Source organism: Montipora capricornis, chromosome 7 (assembly GCF_036669925.1).
Source record: "Montipora capricornis isolate CH-2021 chromosome 7, ASM3666992v2, whole genome shotgun sequence".
Taxonomy (NCBI): Eukaryota; Metazoa; Cnidaria; class Anthozoa; order Scleractinia; family Acroporidae; genus Montipora; species Montipora capricornis.
The window spans coordinates 2,465,536-2,471,701 of record NC_090889.1 but is presented as its reverse complement, the minus strand read 5'-3'; positions in this window follow the sequence as shown (position 1 = coordinate 2,471,701).

Below are 6,166 nucleotides of genomic sequence, written 5' to 3'. Positions count from 1 at the left end.
GAAAGTATACCACGACCTAATTGTCAAACCTTGGAGTGAAACCTATCCATGAGGTTTTGATTTGGTTTTCAAAAGAATTTCTTAACGATAAGTAACAGCAGAATTTCTGGCTATGTAATTCAGTTTTGTTGCGTTTTAGGAGGCTTTCAAAGTATACCTGCAACAGTTATTCAAAAAGATTACATTAAAGGGGCCCTGGTGTCGGCTTTCTGTACCATTTCCAAAAGCCAAAAGATTGATTACGTTTTTAAGTATAGTTCCAATTGTTGTACTTTGCGGTTCCCGTTTACCACGTTCTGTTGCCATTCTTGATCCCAACATCATCAGTCCATTGTGAAATACGTGCCAGACGATGAAAGCTCATATTTCATAACACCAACTGCATGGAACAGTGCTGTCGAAGACAATTCCAATCTCCTACATAGAGGATCGAGATGTAGTGGGCACAAAGTTCCTTTGCAATATAAAGGAAAAGGACTGGATCGAGGAAACAGGCAAAAAGCAGTATGTCGGTTGTTTATGGTTTGGTAGGCAGAACAAGAAGGTTTTATCCTTTTTCCCTGTGAAAGGGTAGTCTGCAGAGTAGTCCATTGAGTAGGCTGCAAAGTCGGGGTCAGTGTTTTCAATTCACCCCCAAAGTTCTAAAGATCACATTTTCAGTATTAGTGACATCAAACTTAGAAAAAGCTTTCAAGGGACAGCTTGAAATGCAAAGAAGAACGTCGACAATCAAACCCTGGAAATCACAAGGAGTGACATTGTTCAGCATAAAACATTGCAAGTTATGACTAAGAACGACAATGCTGCTGATAACTTTAATTCAATAATGGAACTTCGGGGTGCAAACGGTTGCAGTGACGCTTCTGTTTTTTTACAAGACACCCGAAATTGGTCAACTGGGTTTAAGATAACCTGATAAAAGAACTAAAAGACTCTCACACGTCTTTTATTGGACTGATGCTTGGTCAAACATGTGACATTTCAATTGAGAAGAAATTAGCCATTTATGTAAGTCATAATGGCCTTGGTGTAAAGGTGAAGCAGTTGAACAATATTCTTACCAAAGTAAACTGTGTTGCACACAGATTTAACCTTGCCTGCTCTAAGCCATGTAAGGACATTTTGTCAAGTGATATAAAGAGAGTGTAAACACATTCTAATATATAGATTTAGCCAAGGCTAAAAGCGGAGCTCCCTGGTTATTTATTCTTACTGCCTGTACGGTTTGTGAAAATAAAAGGTTTCGAATTGTCTCCACTTTGATGTTTCCGGTTGCTGCTTTAATAAAAAAATCATTTTCTTTGCTTTCTTCTACAGAAAAATTCATTGCCTAACTAGTGAATTCCATGGTAAAAACCCATATCGCATGACTCACGAAGCGATGAGAGCGACATCAGTTTTTCCAGTGAAATTTAGTTTGCAATTTACCAGTTTGTCAATAATTTTTTCTTGAACCGAGTGAGTTTTAAAAGAAAACTAGCACACCCTCAGTGAGCGAATGGAAAAGGAAAAAAAGCCATTTCTTAGTCAACTGTCAATAGCCAGTGAAGAAGAATCAGTTCAAGGGCAAAGACGAGTTTTACTGATGTATTTGATTCCACTTTATCTCTAAAAACAAGATCATTCACATTTTGATGTATTTCATTCACAGATGCCAGGTTGGCTTGGTACAAGAATCGGCAAACTACGGCAATGCAACCAAGAAAGGACGAACTTCAAACACGATCTGCTCCAACACTTAAAAAACATTTGGGTGCCTTAAACAAACTTCTGAAAACACAAGCTACTGAAATTTCCCTCTAATTTTACGAAAACTCATTGCGAATACTTGTTTATAACATAAGGGCAAAATTTTCTTGTCACTGTCGAGGCACAACGAAAACCAGTTGGGCAAACAGATTAAAAAAGCACTTGCTCGCTCGCATTTTAGAGGAAAACAAACAAACAAATCAACTTTTTCTTTATGTCCAAAAGAGTACAGATAATTGTTATTTAATTCCAGTTGGCAATAAATATTTCTCAGGACGTGGAAAGAAATCCTGGCCCATTCGCTCATCGTTCTACTGATCGCGCGTACTCGCCTCCTTACGCTATTTCCCCCGCCGACAATCAATCAAGTCAAGCCCAAATTGTTAAGAAGTTCTACTCCCGAACCGATCTTCTCCGCTTACGCTCTTTTGGTCGAAGCCATTTGGATCACACTTCATTATGTCTACTCAAAGCCCTTGGTATTTTTAAGTACCAAGGATGTCACGCTGGAAAGGCTAAACAAGCTAGGAAACATGGTGTTCATAATATTCTTCCAATTACTTCTTCGCGTCGGGATTGTAGATCATTAAATATTCAACTTGTCACCTCTAATGGTGTCAACTCGTCTGTTTTGAAGCCTCTGAGATCATCACAGTCATCGAGTCTTCCTTCAAACAATCTTCGTTTCGCCATTTGTAACGTTCGCTCCGTTAGGAACAAAGTTGAAACAATCATTGACCACGCTGTTGGCAATGACATTGGTATTTTTACCGAAACTTGGTTAAAGGATCTAGATTCTGTCTGCATTGCTGATCTCTCTCGTCATGGCTATTTATTTAAGAGTTTCCCACGGCAATCAAATCGATCTGGCGGTGGTACAGGCATTTTATTCCGCGACTCTTTCGATGCTTCACTTGTGGATGGAAAAGAACATGATTCTTTTGAATTTTCGGATTGGATTCTGAAGACAACAAATCGTTCTATCCGCATTGTTGCTGTTTATCGCCCTCTCAGCTCCTCTGCGTCGGTATTTTTTGATGAGTTTTCGTCGTATCTTGAAATCATCGTCATGTGTCCTGAACCTCTAGTTATCGCTGGGGATTTTAACTTTCACATGGATTTGGTGCATAGTAAGGATGCTGTAACATTCAGCGAGTTGATGGAAACCTTTGGCCTCCCTCAACATGTATCAGTGCCCACACATATCTTTGGGCATATTTTGGATCTCATCATCACTCGATCCACCAATGACTTAATCTTGGGTCCTATTAACGCCACCTTGCCCCTCTCGGATCATTTTTTTTGTTGAGTGTTTTATTCGCTTCCCAAGTCCATTAATCTCTAGCAAGTCTGTGTCATATCGGAAGTTAAAGAGTATCGACATTGATGCATTTAAATCGGACATCACCTCGTCTGTACTTTGCAGTAACACACACTGGAACGACCTTGGCTATTTATCCAAGCTTTACGTCTCCACTTTATCGGAAATCCTGGATAGACATGCTCCCCTAAAGACGAAAACTCTTGTTACTCGTGTAAAGATCCCTTGGTTTAACGCTGATGTTCTACAGTTAAAACGTTTTCGTCGCAAGGCTGAACAGAAAGCTCTTAAAAGTGGTCTCTCCTCTGATTGGCTTGTATATCCGAAAATCTGTAATAGATATTCTGTTCTTCTTAAGTCTACTAGAACTTCGTATTACACGGATTTAATTGATCAGTGTGCTGGTGACTCCAGGAAGTTACTTAAATTGGTTACATTCCTCTGTAAGGATCCCAGTGACAGTGATCTACCATCGCACGATGATCCAGTTGTACTTGCGAATAAATTTGTGGAATTCTTTGTTAAAAAAATTGAACTTATCAAGGACTCCATCAGTAATATTCAAGTTAATCCTCCTTGTTCTGATACTGCTGCTCCAGCCGTAAAACTTGACAGTTTTTCGCCCTTATCAGTTGATAAATCAGTAAATCGTCTGATGCGTCTTGCACCGTGGATCCGATTTCTACATGGCTTGCGAGGTCTTGCCTTGACGTCCTTGCCCCCTCCATTACTCACATGGTTAATTTGTCTATTTGCCACGCCTACGTTCCCGATGATTGGAAATCCGCAGTTGTGAAACCTCTGCTAAAGAAATCCGGCCTGGAGTTAACCTATCAAAATTTTCGTCCCGTAAGCAATCTGCCATTTATCTCTAAGATCGTTGAAAAGGCAGTTCTTTCTCAATTGTTTAAGCACTGTGAAGGCAATGCTCCACAGCGGAATTTACAATCAGGGTTCCGAAGATTTCACTCAACTAAAACTGTATTGCTTAAGGTTCAAAGTGATATTCTTATGTCAATGGACCGTCAGGCAATTACGCTTCTGGATCTTAGTGCTGCTTTTGATACTATCGATCATCAGATTCTCCTTAACGTTCTTGGAAACGATTTTGGAATTATTGGCTCTACCCATAAATGGTTTGCATCTTACCTAACTGGCCAAAAACAACGTGTTCTCATTAATGATCGCACATCTGATGACTTCCACTTAAGCTGTGGTGTCCCACAAGGCAGCTGTATGGGACCTATTTTATTTATACTTTACATATCTCGACTATATCACGTGATTGCTAACCATCTCCCTTCTGCTCACAGATATGCTGATGACACACAACTTTATCCGTCGTTTAGACCTAACGACAGGTCTTCACAAGACCACGCCACAGCTTCTGTAGAGGCCTGCACCTCAGATGTCCGCGCATGGTTGATTTATAACCGCCTCCTAATTAACGATTCCAAAACTGAGTTGTTGGTTTTCGCCACCAATTATCAAAAATCGCAATTGATTCCATCTCGGTCGGTGATTCTACTATCCAGCCTGTCAACAGTGTTCGAAACTTGGGTACCTGGTTTGACTCTAATATGTCTATGTCTATTCACATTGGTAAGATCTACAGCAAGGCTTTTTATGGCTTGTATAAAATTCGTCAAATTAGGAAATTCCTTAATCCTGAGTCCACGAAGACTCTTGCTCATGCATTTGTGACTTCACATTTGGATTATTGTAACTCTCTTCTCTTTGGCGTCCCCAAGTACCAGATAGATCGTTTACAGAAGGTGCTCAATGCCGCTGCTCGATTAATCTTTAACATTCCCAAGTTTGATCACATTTCGCCTGCCTTATTTCATCTTCACTGGCTTCTTGTGGCTTATCTCGTTCATTTTAAGCTGTTACTTTTAGTTTACAAATCTCTTAACAATCAAGGCCCACGATACATTCAAGAATATTTGCAGCTATACTCCGTTACTGGTCACCACCTATGTTCCTGCGACCAGGGCCTCCTTAAGATCCCCAGAACTAATTTTAAGACCTTTGGTGATCGCTCCTTTGCCTGCTCCGGACCATTTCTATGGAACAAACTGCCGCGTGAAATTCGAAACAGCCAGAGTGTAGTCATTTTTAAGTCCAAGCTTAAGACACATCTGTTCAAGCTGGCTTACGATTTGTTTTAACATTTTAGAATAGTTTTATCCTTTTAATAATTTTAAAATTTAATCGTTTAATATTTTTGATATTTTTATATAAAATTTTGTAAAGCGCTTTAGAATATTTTTATAATGTTAGCGCTTTAGAAATGTAAATTATTATTATAAAAATTCGATTGTCAGTCCTGAACAAAGGAAGAACCGATGAAACCACCTTTTAAAAATACGCATCCACTTTAAATAACGCATCCATAAAAATAACAAATGGTTTAGTGCCCAAGGAAAGAATTTGTGCTAAGTATGAGCTATTACTGGTATTCTGTTTTGTCGTTGTCGTTCACTTTCGCTCAGTCCTTTCCTTTCTGTTCTAGACATAGGTCCTCCAGGCATCATGTAACCTTATCAGAGCTTCTAAAGATATGCAAAAAATTGCAACTCAGAGAAAAAAGCAGCTCTAAGCAAATTAAAAATAAACACTCAGCTTTAAGTTTACCCCCTGCCGATTCTTGACTGGAATAGCTGCGTAGTGTGGACCACAGATATCACAATATGTCAAACTGGATTGAAACCAGTGAAAAATGCAGAAAGAAAGCATCTTCCAAACCGTTTTCCATCTGAACACGAAAAGCGTTGACTGTGTAAGAACTTTCGTTGATCTATAGTATGGCCGTGTAGCCTCGTCAAGCCACAGAAAGCGTGTGAAAAATGAAGCCTCGCTGTTCACCTAGGTTGAGCCTGCAATCCAATCGAAAACCAGTACCTGGTCAGCGGTCAACTTCAACAGCTGCCTTTGCTGAACTTAAACTTGAGTCCGCGATATGGTCATGTGATACTGGTCAGTGGATACCTTGTTTTGACAGGTGTCAATTAATCAAAAGATGGATGTCCAATGTCAAAGATGTATGCTGTAAACTAGCATGATACTGGTCACATTGGCATACATGGAGGGGTG